Genomic DNA, 19,828 nt, shown 5'->3' with positions numbered 1-19,828 from the left:
TTATATAAAAATGTAACTTTTTTTTAACTGTATAAACGTATTTTAAGTAAAAAATACGTCATTTATTGGGCCAGCCCTTTTCCTTTATCAGTCAATCCTTTTCCTTTATAAGTGTCAACAAAGAATGAATCATAAAAGTTGTCATATGCATAAACAAGAGTGCAACACATAATATGTATGGATCAGACATTACGAGCTTAGCTTGTACCGTACTACAGATAAAAACTTAATAGTTAAATGGAGAAGAATAGATTTATAAAATTTTGAATGGAGCACTAATAACCCTTCAAAACTTCTCAGTAATAAAAAAGTCATATACTTCTAATGTATATTTAGTCAGATGTGCCAAAAACATAGGAAGTGAAACTCATATACATGGGATGTCAACAATATCAGAATCTTTTACATTTATGGAACTGATCATCAACCACTTGCAAATAGCTTTTCCTTCTAACAAATTACAAGTCCACTTACGCTGAAGGCAACTTGTTGTTCAAACATTATTTATCTACGCACTTGTCCCGGTGTCCTTTTGTTTTAGTTTTTTTTTTTTTTTTAAAATCCTATAATAGCTTCTTTTCTTTATATTGATGAAGCTAACAGCTGTAATTACCTCACCTTATATGGAATGGTCATCTTCACCCTTTCTAAAATATATATCTCAATTAACTTCTGACAAGGAATGAAATTTCAACAAAATACGCAAACTAGCTCAATTCTTAAAAATCATAGTTTTAACAAGACTCATGAATTCCTATGGTTAAATCATGATCTGAGATGGAAACATGTTATATTTGATGAGAATATTAATCCAAAACAGTGTCAGAGATCTTGTCTTGGTACTTTGAGATGACTGAAGTCAAATTCCTCTCAACGCCGAGCCCTTATTCCAAATTTAATATTTGGCATATTTGTTAAGAAATCTACTAAATATATACAAATATTATATTTAAAATTCAATTACTTAAATTTGACTCCTGGCCTGTACATGTAAATTGCCAGTTGCCTTGATATAAAGTGATACTTTGATAATTCCTTTAGTACAACATATGAAGGTGTGTTAAAGCATATTTTTTTATACCCTCTCTGTTATAAAGATTAGAAGATGCCATTTCTTTTCTTACCAAATTTCCATTAGTATACCACCATTAAAAAAAAGGGGCCCTTTAATGCATTTGCCTTCCGCAGAAAGACGTCGTGCCAAGAAACGTTAAAATGACAAATTAAACAAACAAATAAATAAGAAATACTTAAAACAATTGCATATAAAAGAGTCGTAGCAAGTCAACTTATCTATGTTGAGAAATCTTGACCAATGTCTCATAGGCAACATAACATATAGTAATAAGTGGGAAACAGTGAAAAAGAGAACCTTTAAATGAAGGTCTGATCTGTTTCCCACTAACAAACCCACGCTGCAAATAAAAGAAACATCTTTTTGAGCCTTAAATCTATTTAAATATATCTTTTCCTTTAGTGTTGCCCATGTTATTTAGGCTAAACTATGGGGTAATTAGAATGTTGTGTCATGTCACTATAATACAAAAGAGCACTTATCACCGTCATTAGTGACCACTGAACACGAATATTCTTTCATTAGGTTATGGTTTGCTTATCAATGATTAAGATGTTTAGGAAAGAATTGATCTTTTATTACTAACAGAAAGAGACATAAACTCATATTTTGATAGATTTATTTTGAACAGAAAGCCTCTTAGTTTCAATCTTAATCACGAGGCTGAGACCTCATTAGCTACTTATGATACAATAAGTAATTTTATTTCGGTCTTCAAAGATCAATCTAAGCAACTTGAAAAATGAATTAAGAAAAATTCATTTGTCTTCTATATAATTTTACTATTAATTACGTATTTATATATCGGAATTTACAAGTCGTGAAGTATTCAACCAAGATAAAAAGAAAAGAAGTTGTATACGGTCGAGATCGAATGCCTCCGATTTCTATACTTGAGGTCGTCCTGAGTCCGAGTCCGGGTAAGATCAAGTCCGAGTTCGAGGGACCAGACCCAAGTTCGAAGGCGAAGCACGATGCATGCCGAGGTCGAGTGTGTTTGACCCCGAAATAGTACCGTTGTGGATTTATACCAGAACGAGTTAGATTCCTGCCACATCCCCAAAGTCATGACGCAAATCCCAAAATATAATTGTACTATTCTGTATTAGGCGGTTAGACAACTGTACCAAGAATATTCCTTATTGTAAATGGAAATATTCCTAATTTAGGGCTCCCCTATTATATAAAGGGGACCTCAATCATTTGTAAGACATCTTATCATCACTGAAAAAAGAATATACACTTTACCTTTTTGCTCACAGTTCATCAGCATTGTCCTTTAGCTCCATTATTCTTGCTTTACGTTTACTACTTTACTGCTTTTAGCTTATCTCGAGGTCACCGTCTCGAGGTCACCACCGTCAAGTATTATTGGTTTGATTCATCTCTATCTTTCATTTCTACTTCATATTTCTTGATTACTAATTGGTATTGAACTAAATCACATATCTTTAAAACAACAAATCAAGTTTAATTGTTACTCGAATTTTCGAGGTAAACAGTTTGGCGCCCACCGTTAGGGTAAAGATAATAGTGATTATTTCTTACTGATTTTCATTGCACTTTGTTTTTACACTTTTTCTTGTTAAGATTTGTTGATTTTCAGGCTGAAACATGTCTAGCTCACAAAACGCACCCATTCACGACAACAAAGGTCTTGGAGAAAACAGCAAAGCAGGAGTCGGTGTACCACCGATAAACCCAGGGAAAGTGCCAAATGTGGAACCTGTTGATGTTAGTTCGCACATTGCTATGAGCGCAGATCTAGGCGCGGACCCCAAAGTAGATATACGCAGGGAAGCCCGGCCAGGTGGCCAAAGAACACAAGGAATGGAAGAAGGGGGAGTCAACCTCTAAGTGATATTCGAGATGCTGCAAGCTCAGCAAATCGCCATCGCTCAATCGAGAGTCAGAATAGAACCCCGAACACAGCCGAACCAGTAAACACTCGGCGTACTGAACCAACACTAGAGAGGCCCGATGAAAGCGGCTCGGGGACTGACCCCACGATTATGAAAATGCTCGAGGAACTAGCAAAGTGGATCGAGTCTGGAGAAAAGAAAATTGAAGAAAATGATAAGAAGGTGGAAGCTTATAACTCCCAGGTAGAGCAGATACCAGGGCACCTCCAGTTTTGAAAGGTTTAGACGCTAAAAAGTTCATACAAAAACCATTCCCTCCAAGAGCGGCTCCGATGCCCATCCCCAAGAAGTTTCGCATGCCCAATATACCCAAATTAACGGGTCAACCGACCCTAACGATCATATTACTTCATACACTTGCAGAATCAAAAGAAAACAATTTGAATGATGACGAAATCGAGTCAGTTTTGTTGAAAAGGTTTGGAGAAACACTATCAAAGGGAGCCATGATTTGGTATCATAACTTGGCTCTTAACTCCATTGATTCATTTGCTATGCTAGCAGATGCCTTTGTGAAAGCACACACCGGGGCCATAAAGTTGGTCACAAGAAAATCGGACGTCTTTAAGATAAAGTAGAGGAATAACGAGATGCTAAGGGATTCGTGTCCCGATTTTAGATGGAAATAATGGAGTTACCACCGGTCTCCGACGATTGGGCAGTACATGACTTTATGCAGGGTCTGAATGAAAGGAGCTCGATCGCATCTCGACAGTTGAAGCAAAACTTGATTGAATACCCAGCTGTGACATGGTCGGATGTGCACAATCGTTATCAGTAGAAGATAAGGGTCGAGGACGACCAGTTGGGAGCCCCTTCGGGTTTAGTTCATCCTATCAGATTTATAGTCAATCCCCCTAGGGATACAGACCGGGAACCAAGATTCAACAAAAAATGGTATCAACCCTATGCCGATCGAAAAAACAGCGGCCCGAGTCGCAACACTCCTCAAAGCGACCGGAGAAAAGATCGAGGTCAAAGTTCTCGGGGACTCATGAGTAAGAGTGGGTTTGATAAGCACACTGACCCTGCCAAAGCCCCTCGATTATTAGAATACAATTTCAGCATAGATGCATCAGGGATCGTCTCAGCTATTGGGGGAATCAAAGATAACAAGTGGCCCAGGCCAATACAGACCGATCCTTCTCAAAGGAGCCCGAACTTGATGTGCAAGTATCATGGCACACATGGTCATAGAACAGAGGATTGCAGGTAGCTAAGGGAAGAAATGGCTTGGTTATTCAATAAGGTCCATCTTCGAGAATTCGTAAGTGATCGGGCTAAGAATCACTTCAGGGAGAGAGATGCAAGAAAAACGAACAAGAGGAACCCCAACATGTAATCCACATGATCATTGGCAGAGTCAATGTCCGTTAATGACCTGTGTTCAAGCGCACCAAAGTATCAATCACTAGAGAAAAATGGACTCGGAGCTATGTGTCCGAGGAAGTCTTATCATTCTATGACGAGGAAGCATAAGGCATATCTTAGCCTCACAACGACACCTAGTAATCTCTATCCTTTTGAATAAAATTCAAATTAAATGTGTTTTAGTGGATCAAGGTAGATCGGCAAACATAATCAGATCGAGGGTCGTGGAACAACTCGGCCTACTAGATCAAATTTTACCTGCATCCCGGGTCTTGAATGGCTTCAACATGGCAAGCAAAACAACAAAGGGAGAAATTATCCTGCCAGTAAACGTAGCCGGGACCATACAAGATACGAAGTTCCATGTCATCAAACGTGATATGAGGTATAACGCGCTCCTCGGGAGACCATGGATACACAATATGAGGGCAGTGCCTTCGACTCTTCACCTAATGATGAAGTTACCAACAGAGGAAGGAGCGAAAACAGACTACGGAGAGCAACATGCTGCAAAGGAGATGTTTGCAATTGAGGAGGTGGTGCCGATACCAGAGCCTTCGACCTCGGAGAAATCGAGTGTCGGGGGTACACAGGCGGCCAAATAGCAATTACTGCCTCCAGCCCCGATAGAATCGGAATGGCATGTAATCGAAGATGAAGATGAGGATTTCCTTAATCTCGGAACCTTTGTCGTTCCCGAAGAGTCCGATGCTACCAAATAAACTATCAAGGAGCTAGAGCAGGTCATGTTGATCAAACACATGCCCGAGAAAAAGGTATACCTAGGGATGGGATTAACTCCCGAACTGAGGAAAAAACTCATTCAATTTCTTATTGATAATATGGATTGCTTTGCTTGGTCCCATTTAGATATGACAGGAATTATACCGGAGATCACCACGCATCGACTAAGCACCGATCCTAGGTTCAAACTGGTGAAGCAAAAAAGGAGGCCTCAGTCCGAGGTAAAGCACACTTTCATAAAGGACGAGGTAACCAAACTCTTTAAAATAGAATCTATTCGGGAGGTAAAGTACCCCGAGTGGCTAGCCAACGTAGTTGTAGTGCGTAAAAAAGGAAACAAACTTAAAATGTGCGTAGATTATAAGGACTTGAACAAGGCGTGTCCGAAAGATTCTTTCTCACTGCCCAACATCGATCGTATGATCGATGCCACGACCAGCCACAAGATCCTAACTTTTCTCGACGCCTACTCCGGGTATAATAAGATTCAGATGAACCCGGGGGACCAGGAAAAAACTTTGTTACAAAATTTTGGACTTATTGTTATAATGTAATGCCCTTCGAGCTAAAAAAAATGCAGGAGCTACATACCAATGCCTAGTTAATAAAATGATTGAAGGAAAAATAGGTAAAACAATGGAAGTTTACATTGATGATATGTTGGTTAAGTCCCTGCGCGCAGAGGACCATTTGAATCATTTGCAGGAAAAGTTCAAAATTTTGAGAAAAGACAACATGAAGCTTAACCTGGAAAAATGTGTCTTCGGAGTCGGCTCGAGTAAGTTCCTCGGCTTCAAGGTGTCGAATAAGGGCATAGAAATTAACCCCGATAAAATCAAGGCCATCGAGGACATCATAGTCGTGGATAATATGAAGGTCGTGCAAATGTTAACAGGTTGAATAGCTGCTCTGGGTCGATTCATCTCAAGGTCATCAGATCGGAGTCACCGGTTCTTTTCCTTGCTCAAAAAGAAAAAAGATTTCACATGGACCCCGGAATGTCAACAAGCCTTAGAAGAATTGAAGCAATATCTGTCAAGCCCACCTTTGCTTCACATCCAGAAGGTAGATGAAAAACTTTATCTATACTTGGTAGTAAGTGGGGTACTAGTTCGAGAAGAGCAAGGTACACAATTTCCTGTTTATTACATAAGTCGAACTCTAGGAGATGCTGAAACTAGGTACCCTCACTTAGAAAAATTAGCACTTGCATTGATAAGCACATCTCGAAAGTTAAAACTATATTTTCAATGCCACCCTATATGTGTACTAACCACCTACCCCCTCCGAAATGTTTTGCATAAGCCCGAGCTATCGAGTCGATTGGCCAAATGGGTCGTCGAACTTAGCGGGTACGATATCAAATATCAACCCTGAACAGCCATCAAGTCTCAAATCCTAGCTAACTTCGTGGCAGATTTTACTCCAACACTCATGCCCAAAGTGGAGAAAAAACTTTTTCTAAGCTCGGGTACAGCGGTGGGGGTATGGACCCTTTTCACAGACGGCGCCTCAATGTGAAGGGGTCCAGGCTCGGCATTGTTTTAATGTTGCCCATGGGTGATACCATTAGGCAATCGATCAAAACTCTTAGATTAACTAACAACGAGGCCGAGTGTGAGGCCATGATTGCAGGTCTCAAGCTAGCTAAAAGCTTGGGAGCAGAAGTCATCGAAGCCAAGTGTAATTCACTGTTGGTGGTAAATCAGGTAAAAAAGAGTTTCGAGAGGACAAAATGCAGCGGTACCTGGACAAGCTACAGGTAATTTTGGACCGCTTCAAGGAGTGGACTCTGGATCACGTACCCCGGGAACAAAATAGCGAGGCCGATGCACTTGCTAATCTGGGATCTTCGGTCGAAGAAAACGACATCGTCCCAAGGACTGTCATTCAACTATCAAAGTCTGTGGTTGAAGAGGGTCATGCCGAGATAAAGTCAACGAGTTTAATGTGGGACTGGAGAAATAAGTATATCAACTATTTGAATAACGGAAAACTTCCATCGGACCACAAAATATCGAGGGCCCTACGAGCCAAGACTGCTAGGTTTGCATTAGATAAAGATGGAACATTGTATCGAAGAACATTCGATGGACCATTGGTGGTGTGCTTGGGGCTAGGGGACACCGATTATGTTGTACAAGAATCCACGAAGGCACTTGTTGGAACCATTCCGGTGCCGAATCTTTAATCAGCAAAATTATCAGAGCAGGATACTATTGGGGTAGCATGGAAAAAGATACTAAGGAATTTGTCAAAAAATGTGATAAGTGTCAACGATTTTCACCGATGATTCATCTGCCCGAAGAACAACTCCATTCAGTCTTATCCTTGTGGCCTTTCATGAAATGGAGAATGGATATAGTCGGACCTCTACCAATAGCCCCGGGTAAAGCTAAATTCATTTTGGTTATGACTGATTATTTTCTAAGTGGGTGGAAGTAGAGTCCTTCGAGAAGGTCCGAGAAAAAGAAGTCATCAACTTTATCTCGGACCACATCGTATGTCGATTCAGGATACCCGCCGAGATTGTGTGTGACAACGGAAAGCAATTCATCGGTAGCAAGGTAACAGAGTTCCTCGAAGTGCATAAAATAAAGAGGATTTTATCGACATCGTACCATTCAACCGGAAACGGACAAGCCGAGTCAACGAATAAAACTATCATTCAGAACTTGAAGCAAAGGTTAGATGATGCGAAGGGAAAATGGAGAGAAGTTTTACCCGAGGTCCTTTGGGCATATCGGACGACATCAAAGTCTAGCACGGGGGCCACCCCATTTTCGGTAGTATACAGTTCTGAGGTCCTCATCCCCGTCGAGGTTGGAGAACCCAGCGCTTGGTTCAACATGCATCAAAGGAGTCAAATCACGAGGCCATAAATGCTAGCCTCGAATTATTAGATGAAAAGCGAGAAGCAGCGCTATTTCGATGGCCGCGCAGAAGCAAATGATCGAAAGATACTACAATAGAAGGACCAACCTTCGACACTTTGGAGTCGGGGACTTAGTTCTGCGAAAGGTCACCCTCAATACTCGAGACCCTAATGAAGGAAAACTAGGCCCGAAATGGGAAGGACCATACCGAGTCCTCGGATTTGTCGGTAAAGGATCTTACAAACTTAGCACAATGGAAGGTGAACAATTGCCAAACAATTGGAACATATCATTACTTAAACGATACTACTGCTAAGGTATGACTTTATCCTTTTTGTCCATTTAGGTTTAAAGCAAACCTATTACAGATTTTCGATCAAAGCTATCGAAGGCAGATGATCTCGAAGACACCCCTTTTTACACGAAGGCCTTAGGTTTTAAAGCATGCGTTACACTCTTTTTCCCTTAGATCAGATTTTGTCTCAAATGTGTTTTACCGGAAAGGTTTTTAACGAGGCAACAATTATGTGCTACCTAAGGAGAACTCAACAGTATCCGAGGCTTCCTTTCAATCAACCTCTAATACTGGGGGGGGGGGGCATCACCCTCGGAGGTTATATTTTCACGATTAAGAGGACCTCGATAGGAAAACTTTGTAATGGGTCAAACGGTCAGATGAACCGTGTCCATATAGAATAGTCGATCCCTAACGACAAAACATGTACGCATGTATCAATTATTAGAAGAAGCATTCTGTTAATATCAAAAACACTTTTTGTCTCAAATAAGTCTACTATTATACGAGCTCTACACTTATAATCCTACGAGAAATGACTCAAGAGCCAAAACATAAAAACACCCCGAATACTCAGGGACTTTCATCGACAGTCAGTACATCTGAGTCATCGAAAACTCGTACTTATAAGATCTCAAAAAGCACCCCCTCGAAACAAAGGCTAATGCCAATATACTCGAGGACTAACTTTTTCGAACAAGTTCGAAAAGTTATCGGGAAATAAGTCCAAGTGACAAACCCGAAGGCTATGGCCATACTAAAGACTACAATCGTATAAAGGCTACGACCAAAATAATGGGATTCGGAGACGTCCGACTTCCGCTATAAATTAAAGTCCTTCAAACATTAAAAAATTGGTTAAGTCAGGTGACCCTCGGCAAAATCAAAATATAAATGGCTTCGATAAATTCAGTCCTCGAATAATCCAAAGGCTTCAATAACATCAGCCTTCAGAAAAATCTCAAGAGGTATTCGATTATGTCTACACAAACAAATTACTAATAAGGTTACGATACATTGAACCTTCGAAAAACCCAACGAGTATAAAAACACATGCTAAGGCATAACTAAAATTTCACTAAGTCTTTTAGCCGATATGAGGGAAAAATTTAGCTATTTTAGAGGCCAAAATGGCCCAACTTAAAGAGCCTAAGGGCCGATATATAAGAGCCCAAGGGCCAGTTTAAAAGAGCTTAAGGACCAAAAGCTTATAAGAGTCCGAGACTTCGTTCTCACTCAACTCGGACCCAAAAGTCCCGTTGTTCCAAGCTCGCATCAAGTTCATTTTAAGATTAGCTCGAGGACCATATAAAACCTTAAGGGGTATTATCTTGAGCAATAAAAACCTAAGGGTTTATTACGAGTCTGAACCGATACTCGAGCTGAGTATTTGAATCATCGAAATTTTCCACAAACGGGGACAAAATAAAATTCAACAAAAATCGAGGATAGAGAAAAAAGATACTTTATATTCATAAGGGAAATTTACAAAACATATTTACAACGCCCACAAGAGGCCCTTGCACAAAAACAAACCTAATCTATTTTCGGGGTCACACCGCAAGAATGTTGTCTTTAGAAACTGCATCTTCAGCGGATCTATCTTCGGGAGTCTCCTCTCCCTCGGGAACATCTTCTCACCTTCCTCATCCTTGGATCCACTCGCTATATCCTCATCATCGTTGTCACACCTCCTTTTTCCGCCCCCGCGAGGGGTGAAGGAGTTTTTTCCAATTAAAGGACAATCGAAACGGGATTTGTTTATTTATTTCAGAGTCGCCACTTGAGAGATTTAGGGTGTCCCAAGTCACCAATTTAATCCCGAATCGAGGAAAAGAATGACTCCATATTACAGTCTGCGAACCAGAAATCCGGATAAGGAATTCTATTAACCCGGGAGAAGGTGTTAGGCATTCCCGAATTCCGTGGTTCTAGCACGGTCGCTCAACTATCATATTCGGCTTGTTTATCTGATTTTATACAATTATGCGCTCTTGTGCAAGTTTTAACTCTTTACCGCTTTTATTATTATATTTTAAAAAGAATGTGAACATCGTTTAAAAACATGTCTTTGGATTGCGTCACATGAAATGCACCCGTAATCCGGAACACATTTTTATTCAATGTTTTGGGATTTGGATTTGGGTCGCATGAAATGCGCACCCGAGTTTAAGAAGGTGAGATTAATTAAATCGCGCCTAAAGAGTCTAACGCGTTATTGTCTTTGGGGAAGGCAGTGAAATTCACTAAATAGTCCATCCTAAATTCTAAGTATTTATTATGACCAATTATTGAGGGCCCCGCAATTTGCATTCTTTATTTGGCGAGGCTCGTCTCATTATTTTTTAAAAGGATAATCTTAGCATGACTATATTTTCTATTTCCCGTTTTCTAAAATAAATGAAGATAAGGTCCTACTTTATTTACATACTTTCGGGTTATTATAGTTAAATTTCGAAAGTGAGTTGTTTAAAGAGTTTACATGGTAACGCATGGAACATATACATACAGACAGTAAAAGAAAGAAAAGACTACATTAAATTACAACTTCAAATCTTTCTCATTTTTTCATTCATGCTTCGAGTGGCTTACAAGATGAACCAGTGTATCAGTTTGTGTACCTGGTATTTGAAAAGCAAGGAAAGAAGATGAAGATCAGTAGAAGCAGTAGTAGTGCAAATACACAGCAACAGCAGCAACCCAACAGCAGCAATTCAGACCAGATTCAAGGCCCAAAAAACTTTGAAGAAAACCGAAAAACTCAATAGAACAAACCCAAAAGTATGTAAAACCTAAACAGCAACAAACCCACGCGTGTATTAAACCCGAAACTAAACTCGTTTCTCACTTTGTTTTTGTTTTCTCTTTTTAAACTCTCCAACACTCTCTTAGGATTTTTAGAATGTCTTCCTAAAATGTTCTCTCCAAAATCCCCACCTTCTATGTCAAAGATGACTCCTATTTATAGCAAGACTCTTGTCTTGAACCCCTAACCCAAAATATTCCCCTAATTGCATGCTTTTTCCCCACTACTTAATGTTTTTCTTATTTTATTCCTTTGTCCCCCATGCCTACATGAATTGCATGCTTTTCCCCACTACTTAATGTTTTCTTTACTTTAAACCCTTGTCCCCCATGCTTACATAAATAATTACATTATTCCCACCCCACTACATTATGTCTTGTCCCCCATTATATTAAACAATTATATCAACCCCACCCCATTACATCTTGTCCCCCATGCTTAACATAAATAATTACATTATTCCCCCTACTACATTATGTCTTGTCCCCTATTATATTAAACAATTATTCAAATGTTCAATTCCAAAAATACCCCTTCGACCTTACTGAAATTACCATTTTACCCCTGAAAGTACTGCGATTTACCAATCTACCCCCATCAGCTATAAACAATTCACCTAATCGATCTCAACCAAAATACAGCAAATATGACCAATTTCTAAACAAATTCAAACAACAAATCTCATGAACACAGATTGAATCACAAAAAATTAACGGGAATAAGTTAACCATATTAGGAACCAATCCTGGTTAACTTAGACACAAATGAACGAGCAAGGAGACAACAATATTCACAACAACAAAAATAAACTGGAACAACATGAATCACAATTAACGGAAACGAAATGCAAACTGAAATCACATGATGAACAACAAAAAACAGGAAACCAAACAATACACAAAACGAAATTATCCGAACCAACTTAATATTAACAAAGATACTATACATTCTACAACTAATAATCACGAATGACAAACCAGTCGAACTTAAATTCGACTAAACAGAATTCAACGAATTTCTTACAACCAAGATTCAATCCAAGAACGATTCAAACTCCTTAAACCCAGATTTTAGCGGCTCTTATCTTACTCACATATAGATCATAAAAATGAGAAAGGAAGATGAGACGGACCTTAAAACCTTTAACAATCCGGACCTCGACTGCATATGAACTGTTTCGACGACCCCGACCAAAGCTCGAATAAACGAAATGGTGAGGTCTCGTTTTGGGTTTTGGACAGAAGGCGACGAGAACAAAAGTGAAGCAGCTGCGACCTGCGATGGAGTTTGATTTTAAATCCAGATGCTTGATGAGGCAGCAGCATCGCAGCAAAAACTAAGGCAGCGACAACGCAGCAGAAGGAGATTGGTTTTGGAGTAGCAGCGACGACATAGTAGGGCATTTGGTTGACGATGATGAACGTGAAGATGCATCAACGCAGCAACTCAGCTGGACGTGAAGCAGAAGACGCAGAAACCAGCAGCCATGGGAGCTTGACAGACGTAGCAGGAGCAACAGAAACGAGCTCAATGGAGGAGAAAAATGGCGGTGGAGAAGAAGACGCAGCAGCAGCCATGGGTGTCGAGCTCAAGCTTGAGCTTGACGAAGAAGATGAAGGCAGAAGCAGCGGGGTTTGTTTGGATGTAGTAGAAGCAGTAGTGACGAAGCAGACGCTGGTCATCGAGAAAGAAAGTCGCCATGGGAGCTCGAGCTTGGCGACGAAGAAGACGAAGCAATGACAGCGGGGTCGTTTGGTGTGGCTAGTTGGCTTTGGAGGTTCGACGACTAATGAAGGGTGGTCGATGGAGGGGTTGTGCGTGTTTGTGAAGGTGAGGCTGCCATTGTAGGGTTTCTGGGAGTTTTGGAGAAGAAGAAGAGAAGAGAGAGGGGGGCGGATGGTTTAGTTTTAGGTTTAGGAAATGAAATGAAGATTAGGATGGGTGTTGGGTATTTGGGTTATGGACTGGGTCGACCCGGTTTGAAATGGACCGGGTCGTAGGGGAAGGTTGGGTATATTTGGGCCTGTGGCTTGAATTTGAAGAAGAGCCCAATTTCGATTTTCTTTATATTTTTTGTTGTCTTTTCTTCTTTTATTTTTCTAAAACTAAATTCTAAAAATCCTTAAATTATTATATAGAACTAAATTAATTTATAAAGGCGCAAATTAATTCCCAATAACAATTAACACATAATTAAGTAATAATTAAGCATAAAATTATACAATTGGACATTAAATGCTAAAAATGCAAAAAAATGCCTATTTTTGTAATTTTCAATTTTTTGTAAAACAAACTTAATTACTAACAATTGTAGAATTAAATCCTACATGCAAAATGCGACATATTTTTGTATTTTTATTAATTTAACAAATAAACATGCACAGACAAATACAAATAATTATCCAAAAATGTCACAAAAATTCTCAAAATTGCACACCAAGGAAAATTATTTTATTTTGAATTTTTTGGGAGTAATTCTTTCATAGGGCAAAAATCACGTGCTTACAGCTGCCCCTCTTTGCCCGAAGACACGAAGGGTTTTCGTGCAAAGATAAAGTGAGCGATTTTTTGCCCATCCGAGTACTCCGTGTGAAGCATTTTTTTTTTGAAAAAGATTTAACCGAACCTTTGCTTCAAAGGTTTCCTACATATCCCTGGCTAAAGGGGAATCAGGTTAATGTAGTTCGGGAAGTTTTGGTAGCTGGGACTACCATGGAACTGCAATGTTACTGTTGTTGTATGTTATTTCCACTGCTTATCGATCTCCTCGTTACACCGTGCTTATAAGAAAACAAGAAGCTAGGCTAGACTACGGATAATAAGATCTCATCTATCTTCAACTTGTTCGTGTTGCCTTGCTTTCTTGTCGGCTTGTGTTTCTTCTGGTGCGTTTCTTCCGAGAACTTGGGAATGACACTAGCCTTTTGCTTTTCTGAATACCAGTTTTCATCATTTTGTTCGGTCCGCTGGGGATATGGCTTCCTTCATTAAGCTTTTCGGTGGCTCCTCTGGGGATACGACTTCATCAGATTTGTTATGTTGGGCATAATTTAATGTTCATAGGCCGCTTCTTTCAAGACGCGTCTTTTCTTCCTTTTGACTCATGCGCTTGAATTTGTGCTGGGACCTCTTGTTGCAACCTTCTGCTTTCCGGTACTGCGAATTTTTATTGTTTCCTGCTGGGGATTCCTGTGGTAACCCTCTGCCTTCCGGTGGGTTACTGATTTCAAGATCTGTTGTATAAGACTGAAAAATATTCCTCTCGTTATACAGGTGGGCGCCTGAAATATGAAATGTAAAGACTGAAAAGTATTCCTCTCATTATATAGGTGGGCGCCTGACTTCAACAACAACTTTGAAAATAAAATCCTATTTGAGGGCGGATGAACCCAAAATATCCTATTTGAGGGCGGATGAACCCAACTAGGAAGTGTGTCTCCTGCGAGTAAAACTTGTATGAACCAAAATCAGGAAGTGCGTCTCCTAAAGCAAAATATAACCTGAACGACCCAGACTACGAAATGCGTTTTCTAGGGGTGAAACTTCAATGATTCAAACTAGGAAGTGTGTCTCCTACAAATGAATTTAAATGAACCAGACTAGGAAGTGCGTCTCCTACAAATGAACTTAAATGAACTAGACTAGGAAGTGTGTCTCCTATGGGTGAAACTTCAATGATTCAAACTAGGAAGTGCGTCTCCTACAAATAAACTTAAATGAACCAGACTAGGAAGTGCGTCTCCTACAAATGAACTTAAATGAACCAGACTAGGAAGTGCGTCTCCTAGGGGTGAAACTTAAATGAACCAGACTAGGAAGTGCGTCTCCTACAAATGAACTTAAATGAACCAGACTAGGAGGTGTGTCTCCTATGGGTGAAACTTAAATGATTCAAACTAGGAAGTGCGTCTCCTACAAATAAACTTAAATGAACCAAACTAGGAAGTGCGTCTCCTATGCATGAACTTAAATGAACCAGACTAGAAAGTGTGTCTCCTAGGGGTAAAATAAACTTAGGAAGTGCGTCTCCTATGGGTAAGCTTTGATGATTTTAAACTAGGAAGTGCGTCTCCTATTAATGAAAACTTAATTTAGGAAGTGCATCTCCTATGCATGAAATCTTAATTCAGGAAGTGCGTCTCCTATGCATGAAATAAAACTTAGGAAGTGCGTCTCCTAGGGGTAAAAATAAACTTAGGAAGTGCGTCTCCTATGGGTAAAATAAACTTAGGAAGTGCGTCTCCTAGGGTAAAATAAACTTAGGAAGTGCGTCTCCTAGGGGTAAAATAAACTTAGGAAGTGCGTCTCCTATGGGTAAAATAAACTTAGGAAGTGCATCTCCTATGGGGTAAAAGTAAACTTAGGAAGTGTGTCTCCTATGGGGTAAAATAAACTTAGGAAGTGCATCTCCTATGGGGTAAAAGTAAACTTAGGAAGTGCGTCTCCTATGGGGTAAAAATAAACTTAGGAAGTGCGTCTCCTATGGGTGAAACTAAACTTAGGAAGTGCGTCTCCTATGGGTGAAACTTTAATGATTTTGAACTAGGATGTGCGTCTCCTATGAATGAAAATAATTTAGGAAGTGCGTCTCCTATGCATGAAATTAAACTTAGGAAGTGCGTCTCCTAGGGGTAAAATAAACTTAGGAAGTGCGTCTCCTATGGGTGAAATTATAATGATTTTAAACTAGGAAGTGCGTCTCCTATTAATGAAAACTTAATTTAGGAAGTGCGTCTCCTATGCATGAACCATTTCCTTCTTCCTGAATTACCTTCTTACAGAACTGCTTTCCTTAAAAACTTGTGTTATCTTCCCTCGAAACTGCTGGGGATAACACTGCTGAGGAATTATTTACTTACCTGTTGGGGGATAAAATGTTATCAGCTGGGGATAACACTGTCGAGGATAACACTACTGGGGGATTTTGATTCCTTTAAAACTAGTGCTTCACTCTTCGGAAGGCTGCTGGGAATGACACTGGCCTTTTGCTTTTTCCGAGCACAAGTTTCATCCTTTTGTTCTGTCCGCTGGGGAACAACTTCCTTCATTAAAACTTATTATGCTGGGGGTAACACCGGTTCAAAGACCACTTCCCTTGAGACTGGTGCTATCTTTATTCTTCCCCATATGGGTATCTGACTTTCAGAAAATTTTCTAAATGAAAGGAAAATTTTCTGCCCCAGTTTGATAATCTCCCTTGTGGCATGCATTCCCGTCATCAATGCCATTGCTTTTACCTGTTTCAAATCAAACAAAATTTGTTAGTTTAAAACGCGGTGGTTGGTTGTGATACTCCTACTAGGATGGTTTTCCCTTTCTCCTTCCTTGCTCTGCGTTCCAAAACTTGTTGGGGATGATATTATTTGCTGGGGATAATCCCTTTCTGCTGGGGATATCCCTCTTCTTTTGTGGCATAGCTCGGAAACTGGCATTTCCCCGACCTTTTAGTCTCGTATGAATTTCTCTAATCATGCTCATTGCCCTCCTTGCTTTGTCCACGGACCTTGGCCTTGAGTTTTAATAACCTTTGATTTCGGCGGGGATATCCTTCTTGGCACCCGCCCATCCTTTTGTCCATCGCCTTTTGCGGGGGATATCTTTCTTGACACTGGCCTCGCGCTTGTTCCTTCCTGACTTAGACCATTTGGATGTTCTAATCAGATCTGGTCTTGTATAATTGGAAAGCTGATGGCAGATTTTAAAGTCATTTCTCACTTGTTCTGACCAAACAACTCTACTGGGGAATTTTTCTATGAAAGGAGAAAGATAAACAAAAAGGGAACAGAATAAAAGACAAAGGAAAAAGATGACTCCTTAACAAAAGAAACTATAAATAAAAACCTATCAAACGCAGATACCGACTCTAATGGTCATGACATGTACATGTGGCCTATCCTCCGCCGTCAATCGTCTTTCAAGATCTTCATTTGGCGATTCCCCATCTGATTCTCAATCTTATTCGACTTGTAGTTTCCAAAGGGTTTTCACTATCAAGCCTCTCTCATTTTGGTTTTTCTCTCGGCTTTCATCGCCTTATGGTGCCCGTGAAGATTTTCACCAATAAGACTCTCTTATTTGTATCACTTTCCAGCTGGGGATTTGGAGTGTTGCCGATATGACTCTTTCTGCTGGGGATTAGAGTCCTTTCTGCTGTGGAACAGAATGTTATGTTCACCGGTAAGACTCTCATTTGTCTGACTTGGCATCTTTTGAAGACTGATCAGAAGGTCTTTCTTTGGACCGTAATGTAGGTTTTGGATAGGCTATAAAGAAAGGGGTATTAAAGGCTCAAAAACAAAATAAACTTGGGGTTCAAAATTATAACCTTCGGAACCATATTTGCTTACGACAAGCGCAACTCTTGCCCCAGTTTCTAGCTTGGGGATTATTATTATTATTACACTATGCACATTATGCACATTACGCACCCTATGCACCCTATGACCAAGCCGTGATGCGCCTATGTATCCTCTTTGAGGAATCAGGTCAAACGTAGTTCCCAACTCCTCTTTTTTTTCATTTACCTATTATTTTCTTTTCTTTTCTTTCTTTTTCTCACTTCTCCTTTCTCTTTTGTCGTTTTGTTGTTTTCTTTTCTTTCTTCTCTCTTTTTTTCTTTTCTTTTATTTACCTGCCACGCTCGTGTTTTCTAGTTGTTGCTACTGATTCCGAACGAGGAGTACGAAAGAAAAACAATAAGGCTCAAAAGGGTTTAACGAAGGATAAAGTGTTTAGATAGCAGAATAAAATGTCTTCGTCATTCCAGTCTTCAAAACATGCCAAGTGCAAACAACACAATTAAACAAAGATTTGTAGCCTCTTCTGATGGTGCTGGACTTGACAATTATATTTACACATTTGCTTTTTCATTTATCATCTCTAAAGCACTGTTGGGCAACACACTCACTCTCATTATCATGAACGACCCTCATGTCAATTTGACGAATCTTGCCTTTAACGGTTTTCTTTATGTTTTACTTGCCCCAGTTCCATATGACTCGAACTCTGAATAATCTCAAACCGTCCTTATTTTCTTTAAATGTTCTGATCACCTCTCCGGGATTTTATGATTAACTTTCAAGATTAGGCCCAAACTGTGTGCGCATGTCATGTCACTAGAATCGGCGCTAAACAAAAATGATAAAAGGACTAAACAAAAAGATGACTGGAAATAATAAAAGACCGGATTTTGCATTAGACTAATGGTGAAATGGTTTGAATAACAAAGTAAGCAAAACAAACCAAAGTACACCATAAAACAAACCTGGACAAAACTAAATAAACCATTGTGGCAAAAATGGAAGGATAAGAGAGTTTGACACAAGACAATATCCGGATTACGAACCTAAGAATAATCCAGACAACAGAAATGACAACAAGATAAGCCATCAAAGATCCTCTCCGGCTGACCCAAAAATGGAGTGTCTTTCTAACTACCAAGCACGACATTTTAGCCATTGAGCTCTATATCAACATTGCCAAGACCATCACCAACTTTAGTATCATCAACATCAATCAACAAGTTCTCAAGAGGATTTGCGTGCTCCCTGTCACTGTCGTTGATCACAATTACCCCTTCCTGAATCATTCTTTCTATTTCCTTTTTCAAAGAACGACAGTCTTCAATGCTATGTCCTTGGACATTAGAGTGGTACATGCATCGTACAGCAGGATCAAATCCTTTTGCATATGGGTCTGGAGTATAGCCAAGGAGTAGCTCAATCAGGCCAGAAAGCTTTAATTTTTCAAACAAACTTGTGTAGGACTCCCCAATCGGCGTAAAACTATTTCTTTGCCTTTGTTCCCCTCCTTGCCCCTGTTTTCTAGGGTCGTTGGGTGCTCGAAAATGTTGTGAAGGCAAGAATGCATTATGTGGTGCTGGCGCTCACCATAGGGGGTGACCTGATGGTTGAACATGTGACCGGACATTATTCGGAGGATAATACTGAGGCGGATTATATGGAGCTTGGGGGCAGGTTTGTGCATGATGGGCTGAAAAGAGTAGCCCTGATGGTGGGTAGTAGGGTTGTGGAAGGTTGTATGGAGTGTGCGGATAATTTGGGTGATGGGGTCTGGGCTGGTAGTGAGGGGAAGGACCTCTGGATTTGGACCCAATACCTGCTTCGACTTTTGCGACCTCCTCTCTCTTCTTTCCGAGCGCACCTCCCGTGTCGCTCTGGATGGCCTGAGTGGTTGCTTTAATCGCCGAATAGCTTAGGATTTTGTTGGATCTGAGTCCCTCTTCGATCATACCGCCCATTTTTACTACTTCATTGAAAGATTTACCAACTGACATCACCAGGTGACCAAAGTAAGTTGGCTCCAATGTTTGTAAGAAGTAGTCCACTATTTCACCCTCCCTCATTGGTGGATCGACTCTTGTTGCTTGTTCCCTCCAACGGAATCTGAATTCCCTGAAGCTCTCTCCAGGCTTTTTCTCAAGATTTAACAGTGTGAGACGGTCCGGGATGATCTCAAGGTTATACTGGAAGTGACCCGCAAATGCTTGTTCTAGATCATCCCAGGTATACCACCTGCTAGGATCCTGCCTCGTGTACCATTCGAGTGCGGACCCGCTTAAACTTTGACCGAAATAAGCTATTAGAAGCTCATCCTTTCCACTTGCTCCTCTCATCTTACAACAGAAACCTCGCAGATGTGCCATGGGATCACCATGCCCCTCGTATAGATCAAATTTGGGCATCTTAAAACCTGCCGGCAATTGCACATCAGGGAAAG

The sequence above is a fragment of the Nicotiana tabacum genome, chromosome 18, assembly GCF_000715075.1.
Source record: "Nicotiana tabacum cultivar K326 chromosome 18, ASM71507v2, whole genome shotgun sequence".
Taxonomy (NCBI): Eukaryota; Viridiplantae; Streptophyta; class Magnoliopsida; order Solanales; family Solanaceae; genus Nicotiana; species Nicotiana tabacum.
Note: the sequence above shows the minus strand (reverse complement) of the source record.